Here is a 12,993-nt window from a genome sequence, read left to right as displayed (position 1 = left end):
CTGAATTGAAGACCAATATTTAGCTTCAAAGCCACCCACTGTACCTGCAGGCTTTTAGCCACTAATGTACAAGGACTCCTGTGTTATTACATCTTCCCTTTACACATTCTATCTCCATTCAGGGAACGTGTTATTGAACCAAAGTGGGTCTGAAACTAAACTGCATCAGCCATGCATTTGCTAATCACAAACTGTTTGCCTAGCTTTGTGTCATCTGCAAACTTGGATATCTTGAAAATACAAATCACTGCTCTCCAGCACTGAACCTGAGGTATGGAACTGCTCACTTCCTGCCACCTGTAAAGTACACATTTCTTTGTAATCTGTCAACCAATCCTCAGTCCACACCAGTATATCACTTCCAGTCATGCACTGCAGTTTTGTAAGTCCAGATACTCCACACCATCTTCTCTTTATATATCCTAATTACAGCAAATTCTCAAAATTGCAGTCAGTTTGTTAAGAATGATGTCCCATCACCTTGACCAATCCTGTTAATGCTTTTCAAAAGATTTGTTCTATAGCAGATTCTTATATTCTGCCTTTTCAGGTACAGGTCTGGAATTTCCAGGTTTTTGTTTCTCATTGGTGGAGGTTGCATTAGTAACTCTCCAATCTGTAGAATTGATCCAAAGTCTGAAGAATTTAAGGATACCATCAATTTATCCACTATTTCTTGGGCCTCTTCCTTTAGTCCATGGGCAAGTAGACCATCAAGACTTCCACTTTTGCTTTTCTAACACTAACTCACCCTGGGAAGTTTCTATTTATGAGGGAAGACAGACAGACCCTCAATTTCTGTTGGTTGCTCTGTTATTCCCCTTCTCAGTTATACCCTCTGTTCCTGACTATTTTCACAACCTTCACATTTAATAGGATCTCCTGTGCTTAGCCAGTTTTAACCTGGTACACATTCAGGAGACCCAGCAAAGAGGGCAGAGGCCATGGGGACCAGTTGGCAAGACAATTGTCCATGGTCATAAGATGGGCCAAGAATCTCCTACCAACATCACTAATGTAAACCCCAGTTAATGAAACCACACTGGATCATTGAAACCAGTCAACTCATTGGCTATGGAAATACCAGAGCAGAGATGGCATCCTTCAGTTCAGACTGAATGGGGACCTGTGGGTGGTGGGGTAAGTTGATGGGCTACAGAACTGGTGGTGGGGGGGGGGGGGGGAAAGACCAAGAGTATTGTGAGAGCAGGGTAGAGAGTCTTTGATGGAATGTATGTCCCAAGAGGCAGAGGCCCAAGTGCTGAACCTGTTGCTATCTTGTGCCAGTAGGGAAAGAGTGGGATGGTACTAGGGAATTGCAACAGAGACTGTCGAAGAGAGTTCTGTTCATGTGACAGTGTCTGGATCCAGAGTGAGGAATGGAACCATTGTGAAAGAGGAAAGAAATGAAGTTAATATCTGGGGCAGGACATAACTAATGAGGAAGTGTAAACTCAGTTTGCATCTGATTTGTGGAAGTACAAGTGTACTGAAACCCATGATCAGGGAGTGGTTAGCTGGTGTATCAAGTTTCATTGAGTCCTGACCACAACAGAGAGACCCATTAAGGGAAGGTCACCCTCCTAATGAAGCATTCATGCCACAGTGGGGGGCAGTCATTTTCTGTATTCTCACCAACTTTGGTGATTTTTAACCCTCTGTGTTCAAACTTGTTTTACTTTCTTGCTATAGTTGTTGAGGTTATTATGTGAGGATTTGATTAGCTGGCAAGTGTCAGCATACAAGGGTTTCTTACGTTATCAGTGCTGACTGAACTGATTTAGTGCTGAGTTAAGAGTTTTGTGTTGGGATGCTGCAAGGGTGTTTCAGAAGCAATCAGACTTTTATGAGATGTACAATCACTCTGCTGGTGATGCATTTTATTACATTTCATTAAAGCTTCAGAGATATAGAGGGATATGCATACCTGACTTACAGACACCCTTTTCAAATGAATATATTCCTATGTGTATCAATAAATCAAAAAGCCCAGCATTTATTTGTTAATACTGTCAATGGAGCTAGTTTCCTTTCCACCTGTAGCAGTTACTTTTCTTATCAGTCTTGTGTGCTTTTGATGTCATACATTGCAATACTATAGATGTGTGGTTATTGTGTTGTGATTTTTGTGGATCCTTTGTTACCCAAATGAGCTGTACATTTAACACACATTTCTGTGATTCCAATAACATTTAAAATGAATAAAATTCATATGGGCCTAACTGGACAGTGCCACCAGGCAGAATCTGGAATTGTGCAAAAGAAATTCATCAGAATTATCCTAGAATTTAAGGACTGTATTTACAACAATAGGGCGATCTGTTCATTCTCTCAGGACAGAATAAAGAATGAGTCTTGAACTGTGATCTGGTTTGACTGAGGTGTTTAGGATAATTAAATACTAGTAAAGTTTCTTCAAATGTAATTGTTCGGAGTAAGTCCTGAATGTGTTGCTGTGTAGGTGGCAGTATTTGATGGCACTCCTGTGCACCCTTTGACATGTTAGAGGGTGTGGGACTGACAATGTTTACAACAGTCCAGCAGCAATGCGCCTGCCATGTGCCAGTGACCAATCACCTAGAGATATTCTGGCCACACAACAACATAAACCGGAGCATGATCTACACCATGGGAGATGGTTTAAGCTGAGCAAGAGTGAGATGTTGTACTTTTGTGAGGTCAAGTAGAAGGATCCTTAAGAGCACCAAAGTACATAAAGTCCAAGTCCATAACTGGTTAAAAAGTAGTCATGCAAGCAGTTAAGGTGATATGTTGGGAAGAAGGTTTTCTGTACTCGGTGTCAGATCTGGGAAGTCTTGGAAACTCCCAGTCTCCCAGGCAGCCACATCTGCACCAGATTGGTACTGTTGGGGGATACAGACTACCTGGGGGAAGCAACAGTAGTCGTGCCTCTGGCACAGAGTCAGACCCTGTGCCTCAGAAGGGGAGGGAAAGGAAGAGGGTGGCAGTAGTGATAGGGGACTCTATAGTTAGGGGGTCAGACAGGCGACTCTGTGGACGCAGGATAGAAACACGGGTGGTAGTTTGCCTCCCAGGTGCCAGGGTCCGAGATGTTTCTGATTGCGTCCATGATATCTTGAAGAGCGAAGGAGAACAGCCAGAGGTTATGGTACATATTGGTACCAATGATATAGGTAGGAAAAGGGAGGAGGTCCTGAAAACAGACTACAGGGAGTTAGGAAGGAAGTTGAGAAGCAGGACCTCAAAGGGATTACTGCCTGTGTCAAGTGACAGTGAGTATAGGAATAGAGTGAGATGGAGGATAAATGCGTGGCTGAGGGATTGGAGCAGGGGGCAGGGATTCAAATTTCTCAATCATTGGAACCTCTTTTGGGGCAGGTGTGACCTGAACAGAAAAGGACGGGTTGCACTTGAATCCCGGGGGACCGATATCCTGGCGGGGAGGTTTGCTAAGGCTGTTGGAGAGAGTTTAAACTAAAATTGCTGGGAGGTGGGAACTGAACTGAAGTGACGGAGGAAAGGGAGGTTGGCTCACAAATATAGAAAGCTTGGAGACAGTGCGAAAGGTAGGTGATAGAGAAGGAATACGCTCAGACCGATGGTTTGAGGTGTGTCTATTTTAATGCGAGGAGTATTATGAACAAAGCGGATGAGCTTAGAGCATGGATCAGCATGTGAAGCTATGATGTTGTGGCCATTACAGAGTTTTGGAGGGTGCAGAGGTAGGAATGCTAACTGCCCACCCAGTAGTAACAGGGACATTGAAGAGCAGATAGGGAGATAGATTCTGGAAAAGTGTAATAATAGCAGGGTTGTTGTGGTGGGAAATTTTAATTTCCCAAATATTGATTGGCATCTCCCTAGAGTGAGGGATTTAGATGGGATGGAGTTTGTTAGGTGTGTTCAGGAAGGTTTCTTGACACAGTATGTAGATAAGCCTACAAGAGAAGAGGCTGCATTTATTCTGGTATTGGGAAATGAGCCTGGTCAGATATCAGGTCTCTCAGTGGGAGAGCATTTTGGAGATAGTGATCACTATTCTATCTCCTTTACCATAGCATTGGAGAGAGATAGGAACAGACAAGTTAGGGAAACGTTTAAATGGAGTAAGAGGAAATGTGAGGCTATCAGGCAGGAACTTGGAAGCATTAATTAAAAACACATGTCCTCAGGGAAACATAGGGAAGAAATGTGGCAAATGTTCAGGGGATATTTACGTGCCATTCTGCATAGGTACATTCCAGTGAGACAGGGAAAGAATGGTAAGGTACAGGAGCCATGGTGTACAAAGGCTGTTGTAAATTAATGCAATGGTGAGGCCGAATTTGGAGTATTGTGAGCAATTTTGGTCACCTAATTACAGGAAGGATACTAATAAGGTTGAAGGAGTGCAGAGAAGGTTTACAAGGATGTTTCCGGGACTTGAGAAACTGAGTTACAGAGAAAGGTTGAATAGGTTAGGACTTTATTCCCTGGAGCGTAGAAGAATGAGGGGAGATTTGATAGAGATATATAAAATTATGATGAGTATAGATAGAGTGAATGCAAGCAGGCTTTTTCCACTGAGGACATGGGTAAGGGTGAAGGGGAAAAAGTTTAAAGGCAACATTGGGGTGGCTTCTTCATGCAGAGAGTGGTGGGAGTGTGGAATGAGCTGCCAGATGAAGTGGTGAATGCGGGCTCACTTTTAACATTTAAGAAAAACTTGGACAGGTACATGGATGAGAGGTGTATGGAGGGATATGGTCCAGGTGCAGGTCAGTGGGACTAGGCAGAAAAATGGTTCAGCACAGCCAAGAAGGGCCAAAAGGCCTGTTTCTGTGCTGTAATGTTCTATGGTTATATGGTTCTAAATCTAGTCAAGGAGAAAAGAAGAACTTACGAAAGGTTCAAAAAACTAGGTAACGATAAAGATCTAGAAGATTATAAGGCTAGCAGGAAGGAGCTTAAGAGTGAAGTTAGGAGAGTCAGAAAGTGCCATGAGAAGGCCTTGGCGGACAGGATTAAGGAAAGCCCCAAGGCATACTACTAGTATGTGAAGAGCAAGAGGATAAGACGTGAGAGAATAGGACCGATCAAGTGTGACAGTGGAAAAGTGTGTATGGAACCGGAGGAGGCAGCAGAGGTACTTAATAAATATTTTGCTTCAGTATTCACAATGGATAAGGACTGAAAAGCTTGAGAATATAGATATTAAGGAAGAGGATGTGTTGGAGCTTTTGGAAACCATCAAGTTGGATAAGTCACCTTGACCGGATGGGAAGGCTACTGTGGGAAACAAGGGAGGAGACTGCTGAGCCTTTGGCGATGATCTTTGCATCATCAATGAGGACAGGAGAGGTTCTGGAGGATTGGAGGGTTGCAGATGTTGTTTCCTTATTTGAGGATGTGACTAAACACATTGATGAAGGTGGAACCGTAGATGCAGTGTATATGGATTTCAGCATTTGATAAGGTACCCAGTGCAAGGTTTATTGAGAAAGTAAGGAGGCATGGGATCCAAGGGGATCTTGCTTTGTGATTCCAGAACTAGCTTACCCACAGAAGGCAAAGAGTGGTTGTAGACAGGTCATATTCTGCATGGAGGTCAGTGACCAGTGGTGTGCCTCAGGGATCTGTTCTGGGACCCCTACTCTTTGTGATTTTTATAAATGACCTGGATGAGGAAGTGGAGGGATGGGTTAGTAAATTTGCTGATGACTCAAAGGTTGAGGGTGTTGTGGATAGTGTGGAGGGCTGTCAGAGGTTACAGCAGGACATTGATAGGATGCAAACTGGGCTGAGAAGTGGCAGATGGAGTTCAACCCAGATAAGTGTGAAGTGGTTCATTTTGGTATGTCAAATATGATGGCAGAATATAGTATTAATGGTAAGACTCTTGGCAGTGTGAAGGATCAGAGGGATCTTGGGGTCCGAATCCATAGGACACTCAAAGCAGCTGCGCAGGTTGACTCTGGTTAAGAAGGCATACGGTGTATTGGCCTTCATTAATCATGGAATTAAATTTAGGAGCTGAGAGGTAATGTTGCAGGTATATAGGACCCTGGTCAGACCCCACTTGGAGTACTGTGCTCAGTTCTGGTCGTCTCACTACAGAAAGGATGTGGAAACCATAGAAAGGGTGCAGAGGAGACCTACAAGGATGTTGCCTGGATTGGGGAGCATGTCTTATGAAAGAAGGTTAAGTGAACTTGGCCTTTTCTCCTTGGAGCGACGGAGGATGAGAGGTGACCTGATAGAGGTGTATAAGATGATGAGAGGCATTGATCATGTGGATAGCCAGAGGCTTTTTCCCAGGGATGAAATGGGTGCCAAAAGAGGAAACAGGTTTAAGGAGCTGAGTAGATACAGAGGAGATGTCAGGGTAAGTTTTTTATTCAGAGAGTGGTGAGTGCGTGGAATGGGCTGCCGGCAATGGTGGTGGAGGTGGATACGATAGGGAGAGAGAGAGACTTTTGGATAGGTACATGGAGCTTAGAAAAATAGAGGGCTGTGGGTAACCCTGGTAATTAGTGTGAAGCCCTGAACAGAAAGCACAGCCAGTGCTCATGGTGTTACCACTCAGATTGGCACCATCACTGCGCAGTGGGCTGCAGGAATGATGTGTTCTCAGCACCTGCTCCACATGGTGTGTTTGTGGATTGCTCTGATGTTGCTTGTCTAGGTCTGTCCAGAACTGAAAGTTCTCTCTATTTTGTGCTGCAGCAGGTGACCATGTAATGCTGTGTACAGAATGTGTGCAGGAGCTCTCGGACACCCAGCGTCTGCCGCTGCACGTATAGAAAACCTTGCTTGACCAGGATGGCCAAAGGAAATGTAGGACTTCAACCACCTTCAGTTTGTGAGTTTCTCTGTCTTTTACGTGATGGGGTGGGAGTTCAGGACTCTTAGGTAGTCCATTGCTGGGCTCATTGCTGCACCTTCACACACTGTCCATAACAGTGGAAATGCTGATTGCTTGGGGCACTCTGTCTCAATCACTTCTATCACAAAGTGCTATGTTCAATCACCCTAATAGTCATTTCTTTTCCCTCATTCCTCTCTCTAGGACCACTGCAACATGATGATCGCTTGAAACTGGATCCCAGCCAAACAAAATTTATTTATTTTAAATGTGTGTCTCTACAAGGTTTTCTTGTTTGTGTGGATCAGTCTTTAGTACTTTGAGCCTTGACAGACTCATTCCAGACGGATTTCCAGAAAGCGTTCGATAAGAGACTTATAAATGCATGGAGTCGGAGGAAGTGAATTGGCATGGATAGTGGATTGGTTAACCAATAGAAGGCAGAGAGTTGGTATAAACGGGTGTTTCTCTGGTTAGCAGTCAGTGGGGAGTGGGGTGCCGCAGGGGTCGGTGCTGGGCCCGCAGCTGTTTACCATTTACATTGATGATTTGGAAGAGGGGACTGAGTGTAGCATAGCAAAATTTGCTGATGACACTAAACTGAGTGGAAAAGCAAATTGTACAGAGGATGTAGAGAGTCTGCAGAGAGATATACATAGGTTAAGTGAGTGGGCCAAGGTCTGGCAGATGGAATACAACACTGGTAAATGTGAGATCATCCACTTTGGAAGGAATAATAAAAGAGTAGATTATTATTTAAATAGTGAAAGATTGCAGCATGCTGTTGTGCAGAGGAACTTGAGAGTGCTTGTGCATGAATCACAAAAAGTTGGCTTGCAGGTACAACAGGTTATTAAGAAGTCAAACAGAATAGATAATAGACAATAGACAATAGGTGCAGAAGTAGACCATTCGGCCCTTCGAGCCTGCACCGCCATTTTGAGATCATGGCTGATCAATACCCAGTTCCTGCCTTGTCCCCATATTCCTTGATTCCCCTATCCATAAGATACCTATCTAGCTCCTTCTTGAAAGCATCCAGAGAATTGGCCTCCACTACCTTCCGAGGCAGTGCATTCCAGACCCCACAACTCTCTGGGAGAAGAAGTTTTTCCTTAACTCTGTCCTAAATGACCTACCCCTTATTCGCTAACCATGCCCTCTGGTACTGGACTCTCCCAGCATCTGGAACATATTTCCTGCCTCTATCTTGTCCAATCCCTTAATAATCTTATATGTTTCAATCAGATCCCCTCTCAATCTCCTTAATTCCAGCGACTACAAGCCCAGTCTCTCTAACCTCTCTGCGTAAGACAGTCCAGACATCCCAGGAATTAACCTCGTGAATCTACGCTGCACTTCCTCTACAGCCAGGATGTCCTTCCTTAACCCTGGAGACCAAAACTGTTCACAATACTCCAGGTGTGGTCTCACCAGGGCTCTGTACAAATGCAAGAGGATTTCCTTGCTCTTGTACTCAATTCCCTTTGTAATAAAGGCCAACATTCCATTAGCCTTCTTCACTGCCTGCTGCACTTGCTCATTCACCTTCAGTGACTGATGAACAAGGACTCCGAGATCTCTTTGTATTTCTCCCTTACCTAACTCTACACCATTCAGATAATAATCTGCCTTCCTGTTCTTACTCCCAAAGTGGATAACCTCACACTTATTCATATTAAACGTCATCTGCCAAGTATCTGCCCACTCACCCAGCCTATCCAAGTCACCCTGAATTCTCCTAACATCCTCATCACATGTCACACTGCCACCCAGTTTAGTATCATCAGCAAATTTGCTGATGTTATTTTCTATGCCTTCATCCAAATCGTTAACGTAAATGGTAAACAGCTGTGGTCCAATACCGAGCCCTGTGGCACCCCACTAGTCACCTCCTGCCATTCTGAGAAGCACCCATTCACCGCTACCCTTTGCTTTCTATCTGCCAACCAGTTTTCTATCCATGTCAATGCCTTCCCCCCGATGCCCTGAGCTTTGATTTTACCCTCCAATCTTCTATGTGGGACCTTATCAAATGCCTTCTGAAAATCGAGGTACACTACATCCACTGGATCTCCCCCGTCTAACTTCCTGGTTACATCCTCGAAAAACTCCCAACAGATTAGTCAAGCATGATTTACCCTTGGTAAATCCATGCTGGCTCGGCCCAATCCTATCACTGCTATCTAGATATGCCACTATTTCATCCTTAATAATGGACTCTAGCATCTTCCCCACCACCGATGTCAGGCTGACAGGTCGATAGTTCTCTGTTTTCTCCCTCCCTCCTTTCTTAAAAAGTGGGATAACATTAGCCATTCTCCAATCCTCAGAGACTGATCCTGAATCTAACGAACATTGAGAAATGATTACCAATGCATCCGCAATTTTCAGGGCCACCTTCTTTAGTACCCTAGGGTGCAGACCATCTGGACCTGGGGATTTGTCAGCCTTCAGTCCCATCAGTCTTCTCATCACCGTTTCCTTCCGAATGTCAATCTGTTTCATTTCCTCTGTTACCCTATGTCCTTGGCCCATCCATACATCTGGGAGATTGCTTGTGTCTTCCTTAGTGAAAACAGATCTAAAGTACTCATTAAATTCTTCTGCCATTTCTCTGTTTCCCATAACAATTTCACCCAATTCATTCTTCAAGGGCCCAACGTTGTTCTTAACTATCTTCTTTCTCTTCACATACCTATAAAAGCTTTTGCTATCTTCCTTTATATTCCTGGCTAGCTTGTGTTCGTACCTCATTTTTTCTCCCCGTATTGTCTTTTTAGTTAAGTTCTGTTGTTCCTTAAACACTTCCCAATCATCTGTCCTCCCATTCACCTTAGCTCTGTCATATTTCCTTTTTTTTTTAATGCTATGCAATCTCTGACTTCCTTTGTCAACCACTGTGGCCCCTTTCCCTCCTTTGAATCCTTCCTTCTCTGGAGGATGAACTGATTTTGCACCTTGTGCATTATTCCCAAGAATACCTGCCATTGCTGTTCCACTGGCTTTTCTGCTAGGCTATCCGTCCAGTCAACTTTGGCCAGCTCCTCCCTCATGGCTCCATAGTTTCCCCTGTTCATCTGCCACACTGACACCTCCGAGCTACCCTTATCCTTCTCAAATTGCCGATAAAAGCTTATCATATTGTGATCACTACCTCCTAATGGCTCCTTTACTGCGAGATCGCTTATCAAATCCTGTTCATTACATAACACTAAATCCAGAATAGTCTTGTCCCTGGTTTCTAGAGGGATTGAATTCAAGAGCAGGGAGGTCATGCTGCAACTATACAGGGTACTGGTGAGGCCATACCTGGAATACTGTGTGCAGTTCTGGTCTCCATACTCGAGGAAGGATATACTGATTTTGGAGGCAGTGCAGAGGAGGTTCACCAGGCTGATTCCAGGGATGAAGGGGTTAACCTGTGAGGAGAGATTGAGTCGCCTGGGACTATACTCTCTGGAGTTCAGAAGAATGAGAGGGGATCTTATAGAAACATACAAAATTTTGAAAGGGATAGATAAGATAGAAGTAGGAAATTTGTTTCCATTGGCAGGTGAGACTAGAACTAGGGGACATTGCCTCAAGATTCCGGAGAAAAGATTTAGGATGGAGATGAGGAGAATGGTGGTGAATCTGTGGAATTCTCTGCCTAGGAAAGCATTTGAGGCTTCTTCACTAAATACATTTAAGATCCAGTTAGATGGGTTTTTATATAGTAAGGGAATTTAGGGTTGTGGGGAAAAGGCAAGTAGATGCAGTTAAGCTTACGGATAGATCAGCCATGATCTTATTGAATGGTGGGGCAGGCTCGATGGGCCGGATGGCCTACTCCTGCTCTTATGTTCTAATCTGTCAGTCTTTACTGGCAAAGCATCGGATGAGAGCAGATACTTGGCAATAAGAGTGACAGGTTATGGTCTCACCCAGTGTTGGAAAGAGGTGGAGACTTTGTTCAATGATGGGATTTCCTGCCAGTGTCACTGAACATTCAGAAGCCTAACAACATTAAATACGATCATGTACTCCACATTGCCTTGGACACCAGGGGCTGGAGTGTAGGAGTGTGTGGTTGTATGGAATTGCTTTGATCTTTCTGTTGTGACTGCTGTTGTTTCTCTGTACCTCAGTAGTCTGTTCCTACTGTGACCTAATTTGAATGCAGGATCCTATCTGTGTGTTGTTTGTTTGATGCCTCCTCCACAACCCCTTGTCCTTTGCTCAGGCTACTTGATCCACTGAGTCCCACATTGCCACTTCTCACAAGAATCCCTGAGAAGCAACAGATTCAAGCTGTTGAATAAGAATGGGACATGGGTTGGGGGGAGGGTTAGAAATGGGCAGGGGGTGGGAGATGTTTAGAATGGGATAGAGCTGGGTATTAAGGAGGGGTAGTGTATAGTTAGGGAGTGTTCAGGGAGGGGTAGGGGTGGGGGGTGTTTAGAATGGGATAGAGCTGGGGTATATTTAAGGAGGGGTAGTGTATATTTAGGGAGTGTTCAGGGAGGAGTAGGGGTGGGGGGTGTTTAGAATGGGATAGAGCTGGGTATATTTAAGGAGGGGTAGTGTATAATTAGGGAGTGTTCAGGGAGGGGTAGGGGTGGGGGGTGTTTAGAATGGGATAGAGCTGGGTATATTTAAGGAGGGGTAGTGTATAATTAGGGAGTGTTCAGGGAGGGGTAGGGGTGGGGGGTGTTTAGGGAGAGGGGATGTTTAGCGCAGGACAGGATGTGGGAAATGTTTTGAATGGAGCAAGAAGAAGGGGCAAAGGAGTTTAGGGAGGAGTGGGGTTGTGTGGATGTTTAGAATCAGGTGGGGGAGATGTTTGGAATGGGGGAATTCAGAGAGGGGTGAGGGCTGGAAATGTTTAGAATAGGGCGAGGGTGGACGCAGTTTAGAGGGGAGTTTAAACTGGACACGAGTGATACAGGATGTAAAGATAATTGATGTCTCCGAATTGATTGGGACACCTGGGGATCCTGACATTTGGATCAGGTGTGGTCACAACAGATCTCAGTTGGATCTCCCTCAATCTCAGGAAGTTTCTTCAAGTTGGGCTGGGAATATGGGGAGTGTATGGCACTAACATCCATGGTGATGAGGTGTTTTGAGAGGCTAGTGTTGAAGCATATCAGCTGCTGTTTGAATGTTGACTTGGATCTGCTCTAATTTGACAACTGACGCAACAGATCTACAGCAGATACCATCTCATTGGCTCTTCACACAACCCTGGAACATCTGGACAGCAGAGAGGCGTATATCAGGATGCTCTTTATCAATTACAGCTCGGCATTTAACACTATCATCCCCTCAGAACTAATCAGTAAACTCCGCAACCTGGGCTTCAATAACCCCTTATACAATTGGATCCTGGATTTCCTCACTTGTAGACCCCGGTCAGTTCAGATTAGCAGAAACATCTCCTCCACAATAACCATCAGCACAGGAGCACTGCAGGTGTACTTAGCTTCCTGCTTTATTCAAAACATTGCTGCACACCTGAAGTTTGTAAAAGACTACCTGGATGTTCCAGAAGGCTTCTGAGACAATGTTCTATGGACAGATGAGACAAAGTTGAACTTTTTGGCAGAAATGCACACTGCTATGTTTGGAGGAAAAAAGGCACTGCACACCAACATCAAAACCTCACCCCAACTGTGAAGGTTGGTGTGAAGAAGCATCATGATTTGGGGCTGTTTTATTACCTCAGGGTCTGGACAGCTTGCAATCGTTGAGGGAAAAATTAATTCAAAATTGTATCAAGACATTTTTAAGTCAAGTCAAGTCACTTTTATTGTCATTTTGACCATAACTGCTGGTACAGTATATAATAAAAATGAGACATTTTTTTTAGGATCACATTGTTACATGACAGTACAAAAACTAGTCTGAACTACGTAAAAAACAACACAGAAAAAAAATACACTAGACTACAGATTTACCCAGGACTGCATAAAGTGCACAAAACAGGCATTACAATAAATAATAACCAAGACAATAGGGCAGTAAGGTGTCAGTCCAGGCTTTGGGTATTGAGGAGTCTGATAGCTTGGAGTCTGTTAAATAGTCTGGTTATGAGAGCCCGAATGCTTCAGTGCCTTTTCCCAAACAGTAGGAGAGAGAAGAGTCGTATGAGGGTGTGTGGGGTCCTTCATAATGCTGTTTGC

The 12,993-nt window shown here is 44.3% G+C and overlaps 1 protein-coding gene across 4 annotated transcripts in view; it reads left to right on the top strand.

Annotated features, from left to right (window-relative positions):
• Positions 1-12,993, top strand: part of LOC140731909 (SH2B adapter protein 2) — a 172,267-nt gene that overhangs the window by 1,035 nt on the left and 158,239 nt on the right. For 2 of the 4 annotated variants that reach the window (XM_073053879.1, XM_073053882.1), the window contains exon 2: positions 6,688-6,823. The gene's annotated coding sequence lies outside the window, so the exon portion shown is untranslated. Of the gene's footprint in view, positions 1-227; positions 272-6,687; positions 6,824-12,993 lie in introns of those variants that run through there. The other 2 variants (XM_073053881.1, XM_073053880.1) reach the window with 2 other exon arrangements.

This window comes from Hemitrygon akajei, chromosome 8 (genome assembly GCF_048418815.1).
Source record: "Hemitrygon akajei chromosome 8, sHemAka1.3, whole genome shotgun sequence".
Lineage (NCBI taxonomy): Eukaryota > Metazoa > Chordata > Chondrichthyes > Myliobatiformes > Dasyatidae > Hemitrygon > Hemitrygon akajei.
This window is presented reverse-complemented; position numbering and strand designations above follow the sequence as displayed.